At 43.3% G+C, this 26355-nt stretch overlaps 1 protein-coding gene and 1 long non-coding RNA gene across 10 annotated transcripts in view; one reads left to right on the top strand and one right to left on the bottom strand.

Annotated features, from left to right (window-relative positions):
- The window catches only part of Clybl (citramalyl-CoA lyase), a 239581-nt gene that overhangs the window by 203244 nt on the left and 9982 nt on the right, over nt 1-26355 (bottom strand). Inside the window, exon 1 of one of the 7 annotated variants that reach the window (XM_058582755.1) lies at nt 17931-17946. The exons of the other annotated variants lie outside the window; for them this stretch is intronic. The gene's annotated coding sequence lies outside the window, so the exon portion shown is untranslated. Of the gene's footprint in view, nt 1-17930; nt 17947-26355 lie in introns of those variants that run through there. 7 annotated transcript variants of the gene reach the window in all.
- LOC124099643 (uncharacterized) lies at nt 5378-24043 on the top strand. 3 transcript variants are annotated; one of them, XR_009227842.1, is made up of 5 exons: nt 5380-5517; nt 11324-11407; nt 15974-16114; nt 17904-18237; nt 23459-24043. It is a non-coding gene; the product is annotated as an uncharacterized LOC124099643 (long non-coding RNA). The 3 variants fall into 3 exon arrangements; XR_009227843.1 differs by having other exon boundaries at nt 15974-16107; XR_006854032.2 differs by having other exon boundaries at nt 5378-5517; nt 15974-18237.

Here is a 26355-nt window from a genome sequence, read left to right on the forward strand (position 1 = left end):
TTCTATTACATACAGAAAATGTATAAAAGCAGTGCCAAATTGAGGACCAGGTACTGATCCAAATATTTCACCAAGAAACTGCTTCTTTGGAAATGAAAACGAATCCCAATGGGAAAATACTACAAATGGCAGGCCCTTGGGATAGCTAATGAAAGCCAAATAAACCCCACAGTGTCCCAGAGTGCCACTATTTGTACCGGTGTGTTCATGAGAAAAAGAAGCCTAGGTTTAAATCATGGAGTTTCTCAGCCACAGGAAAGAAGATACCTGGAAATTGATAGTTGGTTATTCATATCCCACAGTTCCTGAAGAAAGTCACCTCCTTGGGTCAGAAATCCCCCCTAAAGGAGCATTTTTCAAAAATGTTTTGCTGTAGTGGGGTGCAGTACAGCAATATCTGTAATCCTAGCTACCTGGGGAGCTGAGGTAGAAGGATCACAACTTTGAGGCCAACCTCAGCAAAATTGCTGAGACCCTTTCTTAAAATAAAATATACAAAGGGCTGGGGGTGTAGCTTAGTATTAGAGTACCTCTGAGTTCAAGTCTCAGTCTGAGAATTTTCAGACAACAATTATGTATTTTTCATATGTCATTTAGTAAATACAATTCATAAAACCATCTAATGAAAATTCTGTTAGAAATACAATGTGTGAAATAAAGTAAGACAAGTCACCAATTTTGTTAAGTTCTTCCATAAAAGGAGTGTTTTGAGAACTGTGAGTGATTGGGATTGGCACCTCCCACCACATACTTGCAGACAAGTGCTTGGGCGTCTATGCATGCAGGCCTGCATCTGGGAATGTACACATGTCCACAGCAGTAAAATCCAACTGGCCTTAGGACCAATACTAGGGGCACTGCCCACTGAGGGCCAGGTTCCAGGCCTTTTGTTGTTTCCTACTGGGGACTGAACAAAGGGGTGCCTAATTACTAAGCCACATCCCCAGCCCTTTTTTGTATTTTATTCAGAGACAGGGTCTCACTGAATTACTTAGGGCCTCAATAAGTTGCTGAGGCTGGCTTTGAACTTGCAATCCTTCTGCCTCAGCCTCCTGAGCCCAGGCGCTGGGATTATAGGCATGTGCCACAGAACCCTTCCACACCTTTGTTTTCTAATTAACAACTTCAGGGCTACTTTCATCACTTGTCGACTTCAAACCCACACTCAATTTTTCATTTTAGATGATGTTGTATCTATAAAATATAGCAATGTTTCTGACATTGAAGTATGTTTTGCTAAGACTATCCCTTCAAAAGTAAAACATAATAGAGGGTGAAAGGAGGGAACAAATTTCTTTTGTTTACATTTTAATAATTTTGATTTTTTTAATATTTAAAATACTTTCTACTAACCTTAGCAAATAATGCAAACTACTTGAAATAATAGGGATTTAAGTAAAACACAAAAAGGTGGGTGATATCACAAAAAATACCTTCAGTCTAATACAGTGAAGCTAATAAAAAAACCAAAGATTGCATTTTATATAGATTAACAAAAACCTTAGTGAAATATACTCAGCTTCAAGATAAATTATTTTAAAAACCTATAATGAGCTGGGTGCGGTGCACACACCTGTAATACCAAAGGCTTAGAGGATGAGGCAGGAGGATCACAAGTTCAAAGCCAATCTTAGCAACTTAGCAAGGCCCTAAGCGACTTAGTGAGACCCTGTCTCACAATAAAACATAAAAAGGGCTGGGGAGGGGCTGGAGATATAGCCCCAATTCACCTAGTTGATCATTATTATTATTTTTTTTCTGTGCTGGGGATTGAACCCCAGGGTGTCGTGCATGCTGGGCAAGTGTTTGTCATTGACCACATCCCAGCCCTGGTTGATTCCTGATGTCCTGGCACAATATTAATTGCACTCCTTTTACTCTCAAGTGTCCAGATTCCAAATGTCAGCCTCTAAGGCCACCCTGCTCATTGATGTGAAGATTCAGAGTTGGCTGGTTTTCCAATGGCCTTGATTACCATCAGCAGGGTCTTCAAGTGAGTGACTTTTCAAAATGCCATAGACTCTGACCTAAACTTTAGCTTTGAGTGAAAAAGCAGGTAAGAGACTAAGCTGGCATTGACTTATGGAAGAGTGTGATGATGTGCTCTCAAAAGAGATAATGGAACTCTCTGGCCTCCTGTTCAGAGATGTCATCTCCTTCTTGCATACATTCTTACCATGATGCCACAAGGTCCTCACCAGAGCAGAGCTGATACCATGGTCATGTCATGCCCCCGAATCTCCAAAACTGTGCGCTAAGTAAACTGCTTCGTTTTATAAAGTTAGCTTGCCTCAGGTATTTCTGTTTCAGTTTCCTCCTTAGAAAAATGGTGACAATAAATACAATTCGCCCAACGCAGTTGAGACCACTAAATGGAATAATATTAAAAGTGTTAGCACAGTTCACGGAACATATTAAGTGCTCAATAAGCATACATATATTTATGGCTATAAACTGTATTTTTAGTATTTCTTTGATGCTTTCTTCTTTTCTTTTTTTGAGGCACTGGAGATCAAACCAAGGTCCTCGTGCATGCTAGGCAAGTGATCTGCTACTGAGCTACATCCCAAGTAGCCACCTTTGCCCTTTGTTAAACTCCAAGGGTGCAGACACTGTTTGGTCACTGCTAAACCTCTCACATCTAGCATAGAGACTTAAACCCAATAGGTGGTTAAAAAATATTTGTTCAGATGATTTTGTGAGATGATTAGGGCACACATATATTGTATGAGTGTGGGTGTATATGTGTCTATATAGTTGTGTATTAATAAAATTCTCAAGTACTTGGAATAGAGCAGGGTGCGGTGGCACATGCCTATATTCCCAGTGACTCAGGAGGCCAAAGCAGGAAAACTGCAAGTTCAAGACTAGCCTCAGCAACTTAGTGAGACCCTTTCTCAAAATAAAAAGGGCTGGGGATAGGGCTCAGTGGTATGGCACCCTGGGTTCAATCCCCAGTACCACTGTCGTTCCCCCCCCCCGCCCCTGCCCCCGCCCCATCACACACACACAAAATTGGAGTAAGAAAAAACAAGTTGGGCTGGGGATGTAGCTCAACAGTAGAGTACCTGCTCTATCAGAAAAGAGAAGGCCCTCTAAATTAGTAAAAACCTTGAAAGAAATGCAATGTCAATTATTTCTTAGTCACAAAATAAGTAGAAGGATGTTAATAGGTGTAGTTTAGTAGCACTGTTGAGCTGATTTCAATAACTGGATAAATATGAGCTATAATTAGCTTCCTTGTATGCAAATTAATGAATCTGCTAAGCTTGAAAACTGGCCTCTAAAGTTTTTCAGAACTATGAATGAAGGTGCACATATACAGACATAGCCTCTTCTTCCCATTGTGTGGGAATTTTACAGTTTATATACGTTACATCTTTAGTAGCTTTATTTCTTCTTTACCACATCTCAGTGGCAAGACCACATACTACAGAGACCAGGTTTGGCAGAAAAGTTTAGGGAAGGAGACTGATCCAAAGACAGGTTTTCATGGAGTATTTTCAACTCAGAAAAAGAAGTAGCCTAATAATTGGGAATTCTTTCACTCCACTTTCATATTTTCATGTTCAGGTGAGCATACTAGCAAGTTGGGCAGCCTCTACTTCCCTGGCTCTCTCAAAGATACAAAGTGCAAACAGTCAAGGCCTTGCTAAGACTCAATGCTGCATTGGTGAGCATACCCAGGCACAGAATCTAGAAGCACCAATCCTTCCTATTTACCATGGCCACGCCCAGTAGAACCATCATTTATTTGAACACTAGCCAAGAAAACAGGTCCAGGGCAAGCCATATACATCTTAGTTAATCATGCCTGCTGTTACATAGGAAACCTCTTGCTTTAAATTCTGTCCCCAATCAGAGATCTCTCTGTCTCTCTCCAGAAGTAGGGGAGCAGGGAAGAAATGATACTCTGGCAAAAGAAAGGGCTGGGTGGTGGGAAATAGGCAGCAGGTGTTCAAGGTGCCAGGGAGTAGCTCCCACTGTCAAGCAGAGATGGCCACAGAACCTGCTTCTTAAAGTGTCCACCCAGCACTGGCTGGCATGTATCAGCTGACGTTCAGCCACCACCTGCTCCTGCCTGTTTTCAAGCACCATGAGCTAACAAGTGACCTTTTCATAGAACGTTCAATCAATACTTCAACAAGACTTTAAGACCTGGGTAAATATTAACAGCTCCATTTATCCATACTGTTAATGATCTGCAGCAGGGTAAGCAAAGGAGAACAGGCTAAAATATCTACAGAAAGCATTTTTAAAGGGAGTGCTATAATTTAGATCTATTTGTTCCCCAAAACAAATCAGATTTGAGTGCTATAAACTTGGTCCCCAGTGTGGCAGTCCTGAGGTGGTGGAAACCTTAAGAGGCGGGGCCTGGCAGGTGATCAGACTTGGGGTCCCTCCCTGGGAGGGGATTAAGGCCCCTCTCATGGAGCGCAAGTCTCCTACAACTGGAGGAGTTCTCATCAGAAACGGGCTGGTATAGAGCAAGGACACCCGTGTGCTTGGCCCCTTCTGCATTCAGCTGCTTCTCTTTCTGCTTACTTCTCTTCCATGCTATGATGCAGCAAAGGGGCCCTCACCAAATGCCAGCATTATGCTGTCTGGTCTTTCCTGCCACCAGAATTGTGAATCAAAATAAACCTCTTTTCTTTAGACATAATCCACTACTAGGTATTCTGTTATAGCAACACAAAATGAACTAAGAAGCGGGATTCATGTTTTACTTGGGGAGAGTAAGTTGTTACTTCAAAAACATAATCTAGATTGGGCGCAATGGCACATACCTATAATCCTACTGACTCGGGAGGCTGAGACAGGAGGACTGTAAGCTCAGCAATTTAGCAAGGCCCTAAGCACTTATCAAGAACCTCAAAATAAAAAAATGAAAAGAGCTGGGGATGTGGCTCAGTGGTAAAGCACCCCTGGGTTAAATTCTCAGTACAAAACAAGTTATATACATATGTATGTATGTACGTATGTATGTATACATATAATCTGAGTAGTCTGATGAAACATGCATAAAGCTCTGAATTTCATGATACATGAAATCCCACAGTTAGAGTTAATCATAATCACTTTAACTTAGCAAGTCTACTTTCCTAAAATTCAGCATGTCAAGAGTTCAATACAATAAATATTCATCCAGCACAGCTGGCCTCGAGGAATGTATAGCATAGTGGAAGAGAAAGACATTTGATCAGGTAAACTCAACACAGTGTCGAAAGTGTTGAATGGACAACAGCTATAACAACAGCCATGCTAAGCACTTTATATTACAATCCTTCTGTTTCAGTAAAATACAGACCATAGAACTGAGGCTAGAGAGATTAAATAATTTGCCTGAGTTTATAAAGACCAAAACTGAAAACGAAAGTATCCACTTCAAACCTGTCCTCTTCCCACCAGTCTCCATGGTCTCTCCAAAGGCAGGACAGAAGAATTCATGAGTCATGGAAACAGAAAACAGGAACACTGGTCCAACGTGGTACAGAAAAGATTGAGCTATTTCTGAAGGTAAGAATGTCTCACTGTGTAAAGAAGGTAAGGGGGGAACACAGGAGAAAGAAAGGATGTGAGCCCAGCCGGCAGCTGGCTGGTGGCAAGGAGAGCCCAAAATGCTCACGTAATAGGTGGAACCCAGCATGTGCTCCACAAAGGGGGACCTGGGACAGGGGCTTCAAAGGCCCGGAGCTAAAGAACTGGATCCTACTCTGTAAACAAGCAGGTGTAGTCTGAAGTTTGAGCTCACAGCTCTATAACGACAGAGAGCAAGACAGATTTGAGAAGTATTTGGGTTAACTGGCAGGACCTGAGGAAATGTGCCTGGGGATTGTGAAAAGGGTGAATCAAGGAGGACTCAGTTAGGCTCCTGGTGAGGGCAAGAGGCAAGTGGAGGAACCGTCACCACTTGAGATGAAGAAGCCAGGAGAAGAACAGGTCCTGGTGTCCTAGTGGCTGTCATTCACATTTGAGATGGATGCCACCAGTCTGCGTGTGGGAAGAGAGCGCTGAGATCATTGCAGAGCAAGAGGTAGCCCGAGTGAAGGGGAAGCCCAGGGATGGGGGGAAAAGATGCCAGAAAAGAAGAAAGGTCAAAAGCCAGATCTATTCCCTCCTCCACAGCCCTTGTGATGTGACATAGTACACCACTGACAGAGCAGGCAAGACACCCAGGGTCCCGACTCCTGGTCTACGTATTCTTTATTTCTGTCATATTCTTATAAGATGGAGACGCAATATTACTTTCCTCTCTCCTTTCAAGAATCTGTTTTTCCCAGCTATCTCACAACATTTAAAGTTTTTAAAAAAATATTTTTAATTGGGGCTGGGGTTGTGGCTCAGTGGTAGAGCACCCGCCTCGCACGTGTGAGGCACTGGGTGCGATCCTCAGCACCACATAAAACTAAATAAAGATATTGTATCTAAGTATAGCTAAAAATATTATGTATATAACATATTTATGATGGACACAATACCTTTATTTTATTTATTTATTTTTATGTGGTACTGAGGATCGAATCCAGTGCCTCACAATTGCTAGGGAAGTGCTCTACCATTGAACCACAACCCTAGCCCCAAAACATTTAAAATTTAATTTTAAAAATAAAAGAAAGGACCTGAGGATGTAGATCAGTTGTAGACCTAATGCTTAGCATTCTTGAGGCCCTGGCTTCAATCCCCAGCACCAAAGTAAAAGCAATAAATGCACATTAAAATATTCAAATGATCTAGAAAAGAACAAAACAAAAATTTAGTCTTCCTTTCCACATTCCAAGCTTTCAATTTCTTCACCCTTTCTATGGGGGAAGTTGACCACTATTAAAGGGTTCTTGTGTATCTCTGAAAAAAACTGAATATCTTCATCTATACTTGAGGGTCCAACCCAGGGCCTCACACATAGGAGGCAAACACTTTACCACTGAGCTACAGCCCCAGCCCCTAGCATATACTTTTATTTACACAAATGGTGTCATGCTACAAGCACAATGCTTTGTTCATATAATATGTCATGTTGCTTGTTCATGTAATAATCTGTCTTCAGAGGTAGCTTGGTATGGTGGTTGAGAGAATGGCCTTGGGAGTCAGAATGCTCAGTTTTCATCCAACATTGTGAGACATTCTGATACCTACATTTGTGAGACAATAGACAGGTTATTCTGTGTTTCAGTTTTTGCCTTTGTAAATGAGGTTAATAATGGTACCCCACTTTACAGGATTGTTGTGTTAAATAAGTTAATATATCTAAAGCACTCAGAATACTAATTGCTCTATATTCATTATTACTATTACATGCTTACATCAACATATGTAGATCTAATCATTTTCTTTTTTCACACATTGCAATAAATTATTCTGAAAAAAAATAGTAATTTTTGTTTGTTGTTTTTGCACTGGGGACTGAACCCAGTGACACTTTACCACTGAGCTACAACCCCAGTCCTTTTAACTTTTTAAATTTTGAGACATGGTCTCACTTTTCTTGCCTCAGCATCCAGAGTAGCTGGGATTACAGGTGTGCACCACCACAGTCAAATGTTTTTGGTTTTGAGTTTCTTTTACAGTAAACTTTTCAACTACAAATACTGAATCTAAGAATGATGTTCTGGGGCTAGGTAGGTATGTGCAGCTCAGTGGTCCAGCGGCTTGCCCAGTATGTAAAAGGCCCTGTGTCTGATCCCCAGCATGAGGGAATAAAAGATGTTTCGAGGACAAGCATAACAGGATTGATAAAACGCAAACTAACTAAATATATACTTATAATATAAACTGGCATACAAATTATCAAATATCATAACAACAGTAATGTGTCAGGACACATGACTAAACCAGGCAAGGTCACTCCAGGTGAACTGGGCTGGAATGAAATAATGACAGAGAGAGAGAAATACTTTTCTCTTTGGGTTCTGTGACGGCCCCTCTGACCCAGCTCCCACAAAGGAGGTAAGGCAGGCAAGAAAGAGAGGGAACACGCCTCAAACCCGGGTTTTATTGCGGGAGGCTGTCCAAAAGAACATTCCATCCATATAAGGCAGAAGGGTAATGTTACAAGGGGCAGTTACTCCCACCGGGTAACGCCCACTCCCAGAGCTGTGCTCCTCCTCTGAGCAGAGATGGGGATCCCCCTGCACTTCCGCACTTCCATCACTCACAGGTAGGGGGTGCTCAGCTCCCATGTGGCAGCTCCCACGATAATGTACATACACTAACGATTTATGGGTAAACATTAACCATTCTAATTCCAGTTCCAAAAGATAATAGAGTTCATTTTAAGTTATATTTAAAAGCTAATGCTTTCCAAAGGGCTGATGATTTCATATTTAAAATGCAAGGCCTCCACCTTGAAATTGTATTGTATTGGCTTCAGAAAAATATAAATCATTGCTTTATTTATTTATTTTTAATATTTATTTTTTGTTACAGTTGGATACAATACCTTTATTTTACTTATTTATATGTGGTGCTGAGGATGGAACCCAGGGCCTCGCACATGCTAGGCAAATGCTCTACCACTGAGCCAACACCCCAGCCCTCATTGCTTTATTTTGAATAACTCACTAACCTTACGCACTGAAATTCAGTCTGTACTCGGGGCATGGAAACACACGACTGTAATCCCTGTGAGTCAGAGGCTGAGGCAGGAGGATTGCTGGAAGCTATCCTCAGCAACTTAGGAAGACCACGTCTCAAAATGAAAAATAAAAAGGACTAGGGGATGGGCTGGAGTTGTGGCTCAGGAGTAGAGCACTTGCCTCCCACGTGTGAGGCCCTGGGTTCAAACCTGAGCACCACATAAAAAAATAAATAAATGAACAAAAATAAAGTTACTGTGTCCATTTACAACTAAAAAAAAAAAGGACTAGGAGTAAATGGATGGAGCTGGAGAATGTCATGCTAAGTGAAGTAAACCAATCCCAGAAAACCAAAGGCCAAATGCTCTCTCGGATAAGTGGATGCTGATCCATAATGGGGAAGTGGGGGGGGTGGTGGTGGAGGAACTTTGATTGAGCCAAGGAGAGGGAAGGATGGAGAGGGAGCATGGGGGTAGGAAAGATGGTGGAATAAGACAAACATCATTACCCTAGGTACATGTATGACTGCACATGTGGTGTGACTCTTCATCATGTACAACCAGAGAAATGAAAATTTGTGCTCCATTTATGTACAATGAAGCGAACAGCTTTCTGCTCTCATGTGAGTCTAATAAAAAATAAATAGCCAGGCACAGTGGCACGTCTGTGATCCCAAAGACTCAGGAGATGGGGATCTCCCTGCACTCAAGAGTTCAAAGTCAGCCTCAGCAATGGTGAGGCTCTAAGCAACTCAGTGAGACCTTGTCTTTAAATAAAATACAAAATAGCTGGGGATGTGGCTCAGTGGTCGAGTGCCTCTCGGTTCAATCCCCAGTACAAACAAATAAATAAACAAATACATAAACAAACAAATAAATAAAAGAAAATATAAAAGAAAAAAGGACTAGGGGTTCAGCTCAGTAGCAAAGCACCCCTGGAATCAATCCCCAGAACCAGAGAGAGAGAGAATATCCCATTGTAAGCACGCTAATTAATATTTAGCTGAGTGGTGATGGTGGAGTGGAACTGATGAAAGAGGCTCCTAGACATGTAGAAGTCAGTACAAAAACTTTGATAATTCTTGGTGGGTAAGGGCAACTTCATGCAACCAAATAACATGAAAGTAAATCAATAACCTTCAGAAAAGACTAAAATGTCTCCTCCCACCACAGAGAGCAATGTGAACAGTGTACACGCAAACCGGGGTTCTGTCCATGAGAACTAGGACTACCTGTAGTTCCTATCAAACCCAAGAACATCAGAGGCCCAGCCATCTCACCTCCCGAGGCCTCCCTGACCTCAGCAAGTTAGGCAGCTGAGCCTCCACTGGTTTCCCTCATGTCTCAAGTGTCTGCTGTGCCACGGGCCTCTCAGCCCTGAGGCTGCTCTGATGTCCTCTCATTTGCAGTCTTGTTGCCTTGGCTTCCTGGAGATTCCCAGGACTCCTAGAGGACTTCCCTGAAGCGCATGGCTTCTCCACTCTTGGGCTGCCCTCTCCAGCTTCTCTCTCACCCTCGCTGCCCTCATCTGTGGCATGCCCACCTTCTCCCTCGGTTTCTGAAGAGCCCTGCTGCTGAGCTGCGTGGATTCCAGTACATTTCACTCCTGGGTTACTGTCTATTTCCCACAATCCATTAAATCATTTCCATGTGTTTGACTTTCCAAACATGTCTTTGCTTCTTTATATGGAAAAAGGTCTTTAGGGCCTAAAAATGCAGTTTTACAGGTGCCAAAAAATAAGGTAGGACACTTGTGTGCTGCTTCTCGGCGCCCCCCAGGAGGTCATCCATCCAGGAGGGGCCAGTGTGAATAGCCTTCTTGTTGGTGATGACCAGGTCACCTGCTCTGTATTCCTGGGGCTCAGGATGCAACATCCTGGCCATTCATTCCCCTTCCTGGTCATCCTCTGTAACCACCAAGACACTGAGAGGCCACACCTCTCCCCCCTGCAGGCAGTGCCCCCAAAGACCTTAAACTTGGTGGGTGGGCCTGATAATTCTTCATCATTTTGGTGATCTTCGATCCTTCTTGTAGATCAAATTATCATCTGGGGTTATTTCCCTTCATGCTGAAGAAATTCCTTTAGCATTTCTCACAGTGCAGATTCCTTGTAACACGTTCCCTTTGTTTTTCTTTAAAGCCAAGTTTTTATTTTGACTGTGTGTGTAGGTGTGGTACTAGGGATTGAATCCAGGGGTGCTCTACCATTGAGCTTCATCTCCAGCACTTTTTTTTTTTGAGACAGGGTCTCACTAAGTTGCTGAGCCGACCTTGAACTTGCAGTTCTCCTGCCTTAGCCTCCTGAGCCACTGGGATCACAGGTGTGTGCCATCATGCTCAGTTTGGCTTCATTTTTTTTCCTGACATGATGATGCCCATTGTATACTTTTCCTTCTTTCCACTTTTTTTTTTTTTTTTGGTACCAGGGATTGAACCCAGCCACTTCCCCATCCTTTTTAAATATTTTATTTAGAGACAGGGTCTTGCTGAGTTGCTAAGTTGCTGAGGCTGGCTTTGAACTCAGGATCTTCTTGCCTCAGCCTCCCAAGATACTGGGATTAAAGGCATGTATCACCACACCCGGTTCTTTCCACATTTTTTATTGATGCATTATAGTTGTACATAATAATGGGCTTGTTGTTATAACTTGGCTTAAATTTTAAAGGAAAGTTTTGCTGGATACATAATTGGGGGCTGACAATCATTTTTCTTTCAGTACATTTACTTCTACTCTCCATTGTTTCTCCTAGGAATCTGCTGTCACTGGGTGTGGTGGTGCATGCCAGTAATCCCAAGGAGTTGAGAGGCCGAGGCAAGAGGATCACAAACTCAAGGTCAGCCTCAACAACTAAGCAAGATTATCTCAAAACTAAAAAGGACTGGGGATATGACTCAGTGGTAAAGTGCCCCTGGGATCAATCCCTGGTACCACAAAAACAAACAAGCAAACTTATCTTTATATATATATATATATTAGTTGTAGATGGACACAATACCTTTATTTTGTTTATTTATTTTTATGTGGTGCTGAGGATCGAACCCAGTGCCTCACACGTGCAAGGCAAGTACTCTACCACTGAACCCCAGCCCCAAACAAACTTATCTTGCTGGGGGTTTGTTGATTGGTCTGTAAGTTAATATATTTCATTAAATTTGTAGAGTTCCTGGCCATTGCTCCTTCAGATATTTTCTGCCCATTCTTTCTCGAGTTTCCTCTGGAGCTCTAGTTACACACACGTTAGATGGCCTGATACTGTCCCATGGGTCTCTGAGGTCTTTTCTTCAATCTTTTTTTTTATGTTTCTAAAACTGAGTAAATACTATTGACCTGGTTTCCATTTTTATTATTTTGAAATGCTGGGGAATCAAACCCAGGGTCTTAAGTATGCTAAGCAAGCACTCCACCAGTGAGCTACATCTCAGTCCAATCCATTTTTCAGTCTAAGAAGTTTTCTGCTACCTGGAATCTGCTACTGAGCTTGGCCAGTAAAAATTTCAATTTAGTTAATGTATGTTTTTCATAAAATTCACAATTTTCACTTTTTCTTTCTTTTATTTTTATTTTGTTTGTTTGTTTATTTATTCATCCATTTATTTTGTGGTGCTGGGGATTGAACCCAGGGTCTTAAGCATGCAAGGCAAGCACTCTACCAACTAAGCTATATTCCCAGCCCTCTTTTTTTGATTTTTTGATACTGGGGATTGAACCAAGGGGTACTTAATCGCTAAGCCACATCCCCAGCCAATTTTTTATTTTGAGACGGGGTCTCACTAAGTTCTTAGGGCCTCGCTAAGTTGCTGAGGCTGACCTTGTACTTGTGATCCTCCTGCCTCTGCCTCCCAAGTCCCTGGGATTACAGGCTTGCACCACCACACAAGGCAGTTTTCACTATTCTAAGGCATACAATTCAGTGACATTGGGACACTTTACAATGTTACACAAGGACTAAAACCACATCATAATTCCAAAAGAAGACCCCATTAAGCAGTCCCTCTCCATTCCTGCCTCCTGAGCCCTTGGCAAACACTAACCTTTAGCTCTTTTCCATAGTTTCATAGTTTCTATTTCTAGGCTGATATTTCCTGATTGGTACTGTGCACATATCTGTATATAGATGCTTTAACATCCTTCCTTGTCTGTTAGTTATAACATCTTGAGTTTGGCTTGCTTTTTTTTTTTTTTTTACTAGGGATTGAACCCACGGGTACTCCCCAGCCCTACGGGGTCTCACTAAATTGCTGAGGTTGGCCTTGAATTTATAATCCTCCTGCCTCAGCCTCCAAAGTCTCTAGGATTTCAAGGTATGTGCCACCAAGTTTGGCTCTGAGTTTGGCTTCTATTAACTGCTTTTTTCCCCTTATTTACCTTTTTAGTGATTTTTGATAGTACATTAGGTATTATGAATGATATGCTGGATTCTGAACATTCCTCTGAAGAATACTTTTTTCCTAGCACACAGTTTTCAAGGCTGAAAACAAACACCAAATTCTTTGTGGGCAGCAGCAGCTCAGATCTTTACTGTTCTTTCAGAGTCCAGCTATCCACCCTCACTCCCCCCGTCTTTTTTTAATCAGGCCCCTTGGGATTTCCCCTGCACATACAGTTTAGTGACCAGCTAAGGCTTCCTGCCACTTTAAATGAAGACTTTGGATTTTGCCTGCTCTGTAGCTCCCTTATCACTGGGATTTCCCTCCTGATTCTGGCCATTCTGCTAGTCCCCACTGCTGCCCTCCAGCACCTCAACAGAGTAATACTGTGGCTTTTTGCCATTAAAGTTAAGTAGATTTGGGAGTGCTTTCTGGTTAAAAGTCATAAACTTGCAACCTTCATCCACTGCAGTTTCTTTATATGCCCACCCCTACTTTCTGCCTGATTTTGCTTGCTTTCTGGAACCTTACAATAATTCTTATGAATCTAAGGGCATTAGTACAACGAAGCTACTCATCATTCATGGAAACTACAAGGTCTTAACAGCTACATCATTACTATGGTATGACTATACCATGATTTATGAATTTCAGTTTATGGACATTTTATAATGGCAGTTTTTGGTAACAGTAGAAGAACACTCCTTTCCAAAGGTGTTAATTTGCTGGGTGAGGTGGTGCACAACCAGGCAGGTGGTGCACAATCCCAGGCAGGAGGATCACAAGTTCAAGGCCAGCCTTGAACCTCAGTTCAATGGAAAAAGCAAATCAAAAGACCTGTCTCCAAATGTGAAAACCAAGGAGGTGGGGAAAGAAGCCTAATGGTAGAGCATTGGCCCTGCATGAGTGGGGCCCTAGGTTCAAACCCCAGTACTACCAAAAACAAAACAAAACTGTCTAAACTAGCTGGCCAAAATGTCGTAGTTCAGCGAAAAGTCTTCAGAGACAAGGCTCGGCACCTGCTCCATTCTACTGTGTAAGTTTGAATCTCACTTTCCTCAGGCAAAACACTCTTCTCATGATGTTGTTCGGGTATATAGTTAGTGCTTGGCATGAATAAAGAGCTCCAGAGAGTATACAGTCTTCCCAAGAGTAAGAATGGGACTTAGGAGAGGGCAGCGAAGGGGACAAGATCAACAGTACAGGGCAACGGGAGACAAGGGGGCACAGCTGGAATGGGAGGTCACAGGGGAAAGGTGAAAAGAAAGGAGAAAAGAAAAAAGAGAGGCCAAAAATAATGTCTTTGAACTTGGTAAGATTCCATCAAACGCTTTTCTTGTTCAGAACTACTTACAGGAAACCTGTGAAACAGGCAAAGTTCACCCTTGCATGCTCTCCCTGCCCCCAGCGCTTCCACTTTTAGCACTTCTCTCAACCCTCTGGGCTCCTACCAGCCCAGTGTCTGTCCTTTTTTCAGAACGCTTGCTAACCAGCAGCCCTACTAAAGCCCCCCTCATCGCCAGGAAGACCACTTCTCACAAATACACTCATGTCCACACCATCAGTGACTCCAGAATAAAGAAAGGGGAGGGAGAATTTTTTAAAATAGGATAGGTTTAAAAGAGTCATTGAACAGTTTATCAGGACAATCTGCCTCTCAAAAAGGCATTGCTGGGGGTGGGGGGCCACGGCTGTGGCTCAGTGGTAGAGTGCTTACCTAGCATGCATGAGGCACTGGGTTCAATCCTGGCACCACATAAAAAAATACACAAATAAAATAAAGGTATTAGTTGTAGATGGCTACAACTAAAAGAAAAATAAAAAATAAAAAGGCATTACTTCGGTGGCTCATGTGAAGACTAAATAAGTAACGTCCCAAGCTGCTTCTGAAGTAGGAGACTAGGATTTGTTACCCAGCATCCAAATGTGCCTCTGTTCAAAGGAACAACCTCACAGGGGTGCAGAGCTATCTAAGTAGAGAAGCCACTCCAACACTTCTGGCCACATCTCAGAGGGGAGATTTGGGGGGTGGGGTACACACAGCCTTTCTGACGATACAAATGGAAAAGACTCCATGCCTGTGATTGGACAAATATGTTAGCAGATGTCACCTTCAAACCAGCACACGCCATCTCCAAGCAGAAAGGTGCTGGGAAGCTGGGCACAATAGCATATGCCTGTGGTCCCAGCAGCTCAGGAGGCTGAGGTAGGAGGAGTGCAAATTCAAAGCCAGTCTCACCAACTTAGTGAGGCCCTAAGCAACTCAGCGAGACCCTGTCACAAAATAAAAAATTTAAAAATTGGCTGGGAATGTGGCTCATCAGTTAAGCACCCCTGGGTTCAATCTCTGATATGAAAGGAAGGAAGGAAGGTAGGTGGGTGCTGGGACAGCTTGAGACCCTTAAGAGGGGAGGAGCAGGAAATCTCCTTGGTAAAGGAAGAAATCTTGAGGAGGAAGGAGGCTTAAAACAGGAACGATGAGCAGCAGGAGTCCACCTCTCCCAGCCCCATCCCACCTGTGTGCCCTGGAAAGAAATGGACCTTGAGACAAAGGACAGAACTATCAGTGCTCCTCTTGGGGAGCCCTTCAAAGCCACCCAGGAGAATCAGAAGATGTGCTTCCACTGCCAGAGAAAGAGAGAGCAGGGCAGACCACAGAGCCGAGAAGAGCCCAAGAGCAGGAGCAGCACAGCTGCAGCAAGAAGAGCTCTGAGCTGATGGGGAAGGGACAGGGCCAACAGGAGGGTCAGCTGACACACCTGCCCCGGGGCAGGAGGCGGGAGGCAAGAAGGGCAAGCAGGGGAGGACTGAACAGATTACCCATGAGGAGCCCCGGCCTGGACACACATGTCTTCCCGCCCAGGCAGAGTCTGTACGCTGCTCTCAAGCTACAGAATAGGTTTCTGAATTCTCACCTAATCTCCTGTTCCCCACCCCCCCATGGTTTCAGATAAGGTACCATTTGGGGAGTTTTCAACAAAAATATTGGAACTGGGTTGGCCTAGTGTCAGAGATATTTGTCCTTCCCACAGGTGACCATGAACCTGTATCCTGTGAAACCTCCACCTTATCAGACAAATGGAAGACTGTCGCACCCCCACCCCAACCTTGGAATTCTGCATCGGTGGCACAATTCAGTAGGAACTGGTGAAGCAGCGATTTCCAAGTAAAAAGTCTGTATTAATTACAATTACGTAGAACTGCCCTTATGGTAAACTTTTTACCAACAAAATATTCTTATACTAACAGCATTACCTGCCCCCCACACACACACAAAAAAAATAACATTATCACAACAAGAAGTAAATAACTGGCCATTGTATCTGCTTTTATAAACAGATATTTCATGGGATTTGCCCATCAAACATAAAGGCACATTTGTGATTCTGATAACCTAAGACTTTAAACTGTATTACAAAATTATTGCTGTCCAGAGACTAAAGCTGAGGTTTACAAGCCTGTTCTGCCTTCCTGCGGGCCCACTATGCTTATAAATGACACCTTCTAGTGTCTTAAAGTATGAGAGGCAGCTAGTCCTGAATTCTCAGGCTGCTAATGGTTTCACATAAAATGAGCTCCTACAATTTTATTAGCACCATGGTGGAACTTCACAGGTGAGGAGCCACCAGGGAAAGGACAAGGACACGGCTCTCATTTCTGGCCTCTGACTGCTCCAAGAGCAAGGAAGTTTTCCACTCCATATTTCAAATGATTGCTCCAACTCCCCAGGCTGCTGATTAATCCAAATAGGCTCTACTATGTTGTTTAGGGAAACCAGGAATAAGTCACCAAGTCATCCCTCTGGAGAGAGGGTGAAGTGAATTCACTTCCTAAACTCACAGCTGTGAAGCTGATTAAGCAACTTCACTTTATGAACCCTCATATTGTATTGAGGCCTATCAGCTGATTGTGCACATTGAGAAATAACCCCTGGAAAAAAATTAAATTTCACCTCCCAATCAGATAAACCAGACATGAGTTTCGTAAACATGCCCACAACACAAAGATTATTGTAACCTGGAGAAGTGATCATGCTAGACACACAAGAAAAAGGTCCCAATGGTTCTGTAAACTTCACGTTTTAGTGCCTCACATTTATATGAAGTCTTAACAATACACAACATGCCAAACAGAGAACCGATGGGCTGCTTTTGAAAGAAAACAACTCCTAGAAGCCTTTAAACAGGGCTGATTACCCAAAATTACATGAAATTACATGTTCAGATATACATAATTTTGTGTATTTCCTTCACTTTGAAAGTGACTTTATAGTAGTCTAAGACTTCATTAGAAACATTATTTTATCTGGAAAAAACAAAACACCCTAAAACCATACAAACTAAAAATATTTTTTCAATTTTCAAAAGGAATCAACTAATAGTATTTATTTTTTACTATCTATTAACAATAAAATCAGTAAATTAACTTTGAAGAGCCAAACATGAAAAACAGTTCAATATGGCAGGCTCTTGGTTTAGAACTTTTTAAAAATTTCAAATTCAAACAAAACAAAATTCCACATAAATGACTTACATTAAAAAGCTTTCAAAACATAACAAAACTCAACTTAAAACTTGCACACAAAAGTTTTCCTTTTTAAGGCCAACAATCTGCCAGGATCATTCATCATAGGCTCAAAAGTGATGAAAACTAAACCAGCTGCCAAAACGCATGTACTTTGTAGCACAAATGACTAAGGATGTAACACCCACTAACTGACCTGCAGAGAAAAGGCAGCCTTAATTTATTCTGCCTGCTCTGGCTTTACTTTCTGTTAAAACATAGACCCATCACCATGTTCAACCCTTTCTTCATGCATCTTATCTTAAAGAAACAGGGACAAAGGAAAGAACCCAGAAAAGGAGTGGCAAGAAACAAACTGGGATTTGTGAGTCAGAAATTTAAGATTATCCCATTTGCTAAATCTATAATAACATCACAAATACTTCTTTCTTCTCTAAGGTGTAGAGTTGAAGCTGGAATTATTACCTTTGTTATATACTGGATATACTCCTCTGCACACAGTAGCTTTTGGGTCTTTTCCAATTCAAAAGCACCAGTGCAGACACAGCGCCAAAGTGAGCAACAGTGAAGAGAAGTCCCGGACTAGATGTCATAACTGGGCAATCCTGCCAGGGGAGCAGCAACAGAAGCCAGCTTATTATTAGTCTCCAAATATAGAAGTCTTTGTAACGGAAGCTCTGGAATGTCATCTGTCTTAAATTACATCCACCTGGGATTACATTCTCTTGACCAATACAGCCAGAATACTGGAACTTGAAAACCTCACTTTCTGGTAATTGACATTTAAAGTGTTTGAAGTTTCTCATTAAGGTCTCTTAACAAATTAACTGCAGATGTAGGAAGCTAAGTGTGTAGTGCTCAGAGCAATGAAGTCACCTGAAAGCTGCAAACAACTAGAACTATTTAAGTGCAGTAAGTACATTATAGGTGAGGAGGAACCATGCCCCTTAGGCTGCAGAGTCTGACCACTTTTTCTGTTCCAATTAGCGTTCTCAGCATGCTTTGTTTTGCAGTGTGGAGGTTGAACCTAGGGCCTCCAGCATGCTGGGCAAGTGCTTTACCACTAAGCTAGAACCCCCCACACACACACCTCCAGTGTGGTTTGAATGTAATTAAAGAGGTAAGAGGCTGAAATAGCATGGAATTACACTAGGACCAGATTGCAGACTGGAGGGCTGACTTGATGGAAGGCGAAAGAAATTAAACATCTCTACTGTACCCATGCTACCAACAGGATGTAAGTAAAGTCCCGTCCTGGGCTGGCCTGTGAAGCCTTCAGCCTGGCCCCAAACCCACCCACTCAGCTTCATGTCTAGCCCCTTGCCACTGGGCACCCCACAGCACACAATTCCTTTCTTCCCTTCTTTCCTCTAAGGAGCTGCCTCAGTAATAATGATCAGGACCTGGGACACAGTCCTCACTCTTTCAGAAGAATGTATAAATGAGTGTCTGAATTATAAAAAGAAACATGGGGCTGTGGTTGTGGGTCAGTGATAGAGCACTTGCCTAACGTAACGTGTGAAGCACTGGGTTTGATCCTCAGCACCACATAAAAATAAATAAATAAAGTTACTGTGTCCATCTACAACTAAAAGAAAAAATATTAAAAATAAAAATAAGAAGAAACATTATCATAAATACCTCTTACTTAAAAATAATATAATTGGGGCTGGGGATATAGCTCAGTGGTAGAGCACTTGCCTAGCAAGCCCTGGGGTCAATCCCCAGTACTGCAAAAAAAAGACACATCAAGGCAAGCATTCTTGATGATTACACCTCTAATCCCTACTACTCAGGTGACTGAGGCAGGAGGATTGCAAGTTTGAGGCCAGCCTGGAAAACTTAACAAAACCCTGTGCCAAAAAAAAAGAGCCAGGGATGTAATTCAGTGGTAGAGTGAGTGCTGCATAGCAAGCATGAGACTCTGGGCTTGCTTCTCAGCCCCACAAAATAATAATAAGAGCCAGGTTTAGTGGTGCACACCTATAATCCCAGCAATTTGGGAGACTGAGGCAGGAGGATTGCAAGTTTTAGGCCAGCCTAGGTAACTTAGCAAGACACTGTCTCAAAATAAAAAGTTATAAAAGAACTGGGGTCAGGTGTGGTGGCATATGCTTGTAGTTCCATCTACTCAGAAGTCTAAGGCAGGAGGATGCAAAAGTTCAAAGCCAATCTCAGCAATTTAGCAAGATCCTCAGCAATTTAGCGTGATCCTGTCTCAAAATAATAAAGAAAAAGGGCTGGGAATGTGGCTCAGTAGTAAAGTGCGCCCGAGGTTCAATCTCTGGTACCAAAAAAAAAAAAAAAATCCACATCAAGTAGTAAACCATATGATTGTAAAAATAAAAAGATAAAAAGTTAAGTTTCGTATCCCTCATTAACAATAATCCAGGAGATAGTAACATTTTTTTTAATAATTCCCCAAATAGTAGACTAATTAATAAAATGCACCTGTTTCCATCTTCATAAATCCTTTCTTTGTTAATGTCGGGGATCCTCATTTAACACACTGAATGTTTGTGAAATCTAAAATCTGCTGATCCCTGCTGGTCACTGGCTAGTTGCTAATACTCAGTAGCCCCCACACAAACAGCCAGGCATCCTGCTGGTTTCAGAGCCGGCTAGCTAGCAGCTCCACCTGGGCCCTGGTCCTCAAGAAGCTTCCAGCATCAAGCAAACAGCGGAGTTCCCCGGTGGCGACGCTGCAGGTACCCCACCCCCTCTTCCCCGCAGCAGTCTGGTGATTGACTGGTGCACACTTTCCACCTCATCCCAGTACGTCACCAGGGGTGTTTAGGGAAGGGCTAGGGAATGATTCAGGGTTGGGGACAAACAAAAACAGAAGAAACTTCCAGGATGGAAGTGAAGGTCGCTTTGGATCTAAAATGCATCCACCCACCTGAAAGACCATGACTTTTTCCCTCTGTGGTGCCGGGTTGGGAGCCCATGGTTCACACATTCGAAGAAAACCTTCTACCACGGAGCTGCTTCCCAACCACAGATTTTTTAAAAAATACAGCTTCTGGATGCCAAGTTGGTCCTGAGTTGAGGAAGATAAGTATATTCCATGGGTGAGAAATTCTGAAACAGACATAATGGCCAGCATAATGGACACCCCAGGGCTAGGGTAATGCCACATGCTGACATTAAGGGTTCCCCTCTACCCACTACTCAATTGCATAAACCAACAAAGTAGACCACTATGTACAAAAGATGTCCTGTTTATGTCCTGCTTTGGAAAACTTTCACAAAAGAGGGACTATTAAGAAATCTGAAAACAGCCCTGGCCTGTATTCAAAAACTCAAGCCAAGAAAGAACCTTCAGATTTGACATCTTAAATTAGCAGGAATGTTTAGACAAATCTATAATCTAGGAAAACATACATACACCCACACTCACACATACAAGCCTGCCTTTCCACACTCTCATGTCAAATCGATAATTAGTAAGGAATTCTGCTTACTGGGGCCATATGATGATACATTCATTCAGGAATTCTCTAGTCAGTGTTTATTGTGTGCCAGGCACTGTGCGGGGCACTGGCAGGAAGGGGTGGAGTTTTCAATCTAATGGAGAAGATCAAATACAACAGGGAAATGCACACATTCACATCCCAGGATCAACTGGGTGAATGCCAAGAATGGGATGCTCAGAGGGAGGGAAAAGGGTGGGAAGAAGGACAGGCTCTAGGTCATCGTACCCCTCTGAGAAGGGGCCATTTATGTATTCATCTGACCTTTTTCCATCCACTGCTTGTTGGTGTTCTAATGAGACAGGTACTACACCCAGCAGTCAGTGCCTCATCTCATCTTTTTTTTTTTTTTAAATTTTTTAGTTTTAGGTGGACACAGTATTTTTATATAGTTTTATGTGGTACTGAGGATCAAACCCAGTGTATCACACGTGCTCAGTGAGCACTCTACCACTTGAGCCACAACCCCAGCCCCTCATCTTTTAATTCTAAGAGACCTGGGGTCTGAACCCCCTGAGCCTCCAAGGTCACGGTCTTGCTTAAGGAGACAGGAAGCCTATGTGCTTGGTGAGTGGAGCACAGGAGAAACACAAGAGATAGAGAGGCAAGGTCAACCGTACTCCAAGGTCAAGGAAAGGGGCTGCTTTTCATGAGTGCAATGGGAGGATGTTAAACAGTCATGAAATGAACTAATTCGTGTACTCAGAAAATGATATGGGGGCTGGTGATAAAGCTCGGTTGGCAGAGTGCTTGCCTTACTTGCACAAGTCCCTGGGTTTGACCCCCAGCACCCCCAACCAAAAAAAAAAAAAAAAGAAAGAAAATTATTTGGAGCTGGGCATGGTGGCACACACCTATAATCCCAGCAGCTCAGGAGGCTAAGGCAGGAGGATCTTGAGTTCAAAGCCAGCCTCAGCAACTTAGTGAGGCCTTAAGCAAAACCCTGTCTCAAAATAAAATACAAAAAGGGCTGGGTTCAATCTCTGGTACAAAATTTAAAAAAAAAAAATTGTAGGCAACCACTAGACTCCACTTCCCACCTGCTAAAATGGCTAAAATAAAGGTAATAGAAAATAGCAAAGGTGGGGGAGATGTGGAGAAATCAGAGCCCTCCAGTTGGGGCCACTAGCCTGGACGATCCCTGTGGGCTCCACACAATCACAATCACCAAGTTCCTTCGGGGAGAGGGAAGCAGAAGAGGACACAGAAACTGCAACGTAGAGCTCACCCTGCTGTTGCAGGCTTCCCCAGGGAGGCACAGGCCAGGAGTGAATGGAGGCAAGGAAGGGAACACGCCCTGTGGACACCTGGGTTACAGCCACCAAGACCCAGGCCAGACTCCTCACTTCCAGAAGTGAGACTTTGTTTGTTTGAAGCCCCAGAGTCTGTGGTAATCTGTTCTAGGAACAGAAAACCAGGACAGTGGAAAAGAGTTGGCAACTGACGGGGGAATCAACAGAGCTGGCAGCAGATGGAATGCGGGCAGGAAGGGAGATGAGGCGTCAAAGACGACTGGGAGTTTTGAGCCTCCCTGACCTTAATGAAGGGAAGGTGGCAAGAGCCTTCAGAGGAGGGCAGGGCTTCTGAGGACCCGACAGATGGCTGCCATCTGAGAGGTCCAAGGAAGACAGGCTTCCAGGAGGAAGTGGTACTGGCCACAGGCCCTAAAGGATGAGCAGAATTTGGCTGGGGAACTGTGAGCACAGCAGAGAGGGGAAGGGCGAGAGAGTGTGGAGTGGTCAGCATCTGGGTGGACGGACACAGTGCGAGGTAGGCAGTGTGGGAAGAGGGATGGCAGGAGAGGAGGCACAGGAATGCCATGTTAAGGGCTCCAGGCTCCATGGGGCAGATAAATGGAGGTCATCAGGGAAGTTATGCTGGGTAAGGGGGTGGGCAACATGATCAGAGCCCAGCTTTGGGCAGCTCAGGGTGAGGAAGCAATGTGATGGGAGTGGAGAGAGAAGTTTTGAGGGTAAAGCTTCTCTGCAGTGCCCAGTAGCAGCCATGTCACCAGACCACCAGGGAAGTCCCTGTTGTCTTACAGCAGCACAGGCAGACACTAATGATCTGAATTCACAGTCTGGACTTTTGTCCAGAGGCTATTGATGGCTGGGAGCCTCTCGTAAGCTATTTCTTCCCTGGTGGAGACTCTCTTGCCTGGCTGACTCCTTTGAGTTGAAGCACGTGCAGGAGGCCTTTCTTAAAAATGTGCAGTGCTTGGGGAGGGCTACACATCCAATGTCAGCACTTATTGGTCATTCAAGGTGGACTCCTGGCCATGTGACCTAGAACAGGTAGGCCCCACAAGAGCACTGTGGTCCAGGCTCTGGAGCACTTGGGGGCCAGCTTGAGGGTGCCAGGGCTGTTAAGACAAAGACAAGGCTGGAGATAAAGGGGTAGGGAGCAGCCAGAAATCAGGTATCTACTTCTCTGAGCTGAAACCTTGATGATCAGAATGAAATTTAGGACATCCCATCTTCCTCCTCATACTCTTAATTTTTTTTTTTTTTTTTTTTTTAGGTTCTAGTTCCCAGTGCATCTACATTATTTCAAAATCCTAGCCTCTCCACAGTGTCAGTCATTAGCCTCTGCAATTGCAAGCTCAATCTGAGCACCTAGCAGCAGTCACTGCTACAAGAAAGATATAAGAGAAACACACCACCTTCCTGAGGATGTCCAGGGAGAGGGGCAACGGCACAGACAAACACATCTCCCACAGTGGCACGAGGACTGGATAAACCAATGGAGTAAGGGAGGGCATGGGGGTGTAGCTCAGTGGGAGACCCCAAGCTTTACGTGCCTGAGGCCCTGGGTTCAATCCCCAGCACCTGGGGTTGGGGGGACCAGCTCAATGCAGACTGTCATCATAAGTTCGGGGAAGATGAAGCTTTTATTATCTTCACTCTCTGGTCAAATTGAGCTCAAATGGACCAAAATAACTCAAAGCTCAAAAGAAATCTACTCCGTATTTCTGAATTCTCCAAGGTCCTCTTATTTGAGGGCCATAGTTCCTTTCTAGACAATGGAATGTTGACTGTTGTGGGCTTGGGGTATACAACAGGCACAGAATAAACTGACAGAGAGGACACACAGACAACAAGCAAACGAGTGTATAATATATCTGGTGGAAACCGCGATGGAAATACCATCTGACAGGCAGGGGGAGGGGTGCAGAGGCTCCTGGTGGTGCTGGGGAGGGGTGCTACGTTGTACAGGATGGTAAGGAAAGACCTCTGAGGTTGGTGACATCTGAGCTGAGACAGGACAGAGTGCCCCAGGCTAAGGACAGAGCATAGCAGAGGCAGCCCAGTGAGGTTCCAAGAGGGCAGAGAGAGAGGAGGAGCTGGAACACAGGGTTATTTCTTAAGTTTCTTTAAAGGGACCTTGAATAGGGAAGTACAGAATATTTCCTCTACTATCCACATGTCTTTCATTTATCTTAAAATGAACAAGAAAACCAACCCACCCATCTTTCCCCAAGCAGCCTGTTAAGGGTCATCCTGAGGACTGCACTGACAGGTTATATCTCCTGTTGCTAGAGCGCCCTCCAGTGCCTCAGGACCAAACTGCACCTGGCATGGAGGTTTGGGATTTGTTTATTCTAAACCTTTGCTTCTGTCCAAAAAAGATGTGAGCATATCTTCCTTCTCACAAGGACACCTGTAGGACTAAATAAGAAGCCATATCAAGTGTATGTGCTTTCAAACAGGCTTGAGCTGCTTCCAAGCCCAAGTTCTACAGAGCAAATGTGAGATACATATATAAAAATTTTTAATGACCATATATAGGTTCAGAGAGAGGCCCTTATTAAGGAGGAAAAAAAAAGAACTTTTTTTTTAAACAATGTAGAACTGTGAATTTAACAGTGAATACAAAAACAGTCTTCCACTAAATTGTGACCCTCCTTTTGTTGGGGGTGGCAAGTAAGACAATACAATAGAGTAGAAAGTATTGTCTTTAAAAATATTCAGCATTTGGGGTGCTTCCTTTACTAAGATGAGCCTGCTAATGTCAAGGGAAATGGACAGAAGAACCTCCAAAAGGCACCCACAGCCCAGGGATATAACAACTTACCCTTTCAGGAAAGCCATCTAATAACAAGCATCCAAGGGCATCAAATGTCATGCTCTGACCCAGCAAATCCACACATAGAAAGTTACCTCCGCGTCTCACATATGGGTGCCCACAGAGATTTGGGAATAGGGATATTCATCTCTGCATTTCCCAAAAGAGAAAACTTGGAAATGGAATAAATGAACTGTGGTTATACACAGAAAGAGAGTTCTAGAGCCATGTGGCAATAGGACCCATCGCCCAGGCTCCCAGGCTAGGTTAATGCCCCACAGTGGAAACAAAATGAAATCAAAGCAGCTAAATTAAAAGTTATCCTAAACCTGGTTTATAGTGGAGGGGAAAAAGAAAGAGGAAGAAAGGAAAGAATGAATCTCATGACCTCATTACCTCTTAAAGGTCCACCCTCCACACTGCTGTTTGGGATTAAATTTCCAACACATGAGCTTTGGTGGGAGACACATTCAAACCACAGCAATAAACTATAAAACAGTCAAGTAACAACATGAAATAAATTAAACCTGTTTGAATTACAATGGATTTAAATTCATACCCAAGTGACCTATATGAAAACACAAATACCATTTCCTCAATATTTTCTTTATTGCCTAATAAAATTCTAAACCTGTTGAAATCGTGAGCAATGTGTAGAATAAATGAGCAATGTGTAACAACAGAACACAGCCACAGTTGTATTCAGGGGCAGGAAAGTATTATTGTTTTTACAATTAACAACTCTTCACATCTTAAAAAAAAAAAAATGCCTAATACCTACCCTCAGCTCCTCCCCAAGGCTGCCAGCTTTTTTCTTAAGAAAGTTGCATTCCTAAAACTTTAGCCAGGGCACCTGCGGGCTTCCCACAGGGAGTGATGCATAAAATGGCAGCTCCTACAGAGCAGCCAACATTTAGTTAAGGAAACTGTGACCAAAGGTTGTTTTCAGAAGTGACATCAATCAGATCTGGGCCAGTCCAGAACCATCACTGGAGAAAACAACCACTGGGGAAACAGCAGCGATGCTGCAGGTCAGCTTCCCAGGGACACTAGCTCCTTAACATCCGTCTCGTCTTCAGCCAGACTAAGCCACAAGCAAGCCTGCGTGTGCACCTTCTAAACTTCAAACATAACTCTGAGAGCACTCCATTCACAGACACCGCTATTAGCAACTCATCACGGAGGATTTCTAGAAGGATGAAGTGCTAGGCCATTCTTAACAAATGCAAAACTGGGGCACTCAGGGGAGCACTTGTGAGGACAGTCTTCTCAGTGGCCACACTTTCAGGGGAGAATACAGTAGAAAGGAGCATGTGTAAGAAAATTTTCCCCAACTTTCCTCTGGATCCACA

Source organism: Marmota monax, unplaced genomic scaffold (assembly GCF_021218885.2).
Source record: "Marmota monax isolate L192 unplaced genomic scaffold, Marmota_monax_Labrador192_F-V1.1 WCK01_AAM20220418_F8-fsc00026, whole genome shotgun sequence".
In the NCBI taxonomy this organism is placed as follows: domain Eukaryota; kingdom Metazoa; phylum Chordata; class Mammalia; order Rodentia; family Sciuridae; genus Marmota; species Marmota monax.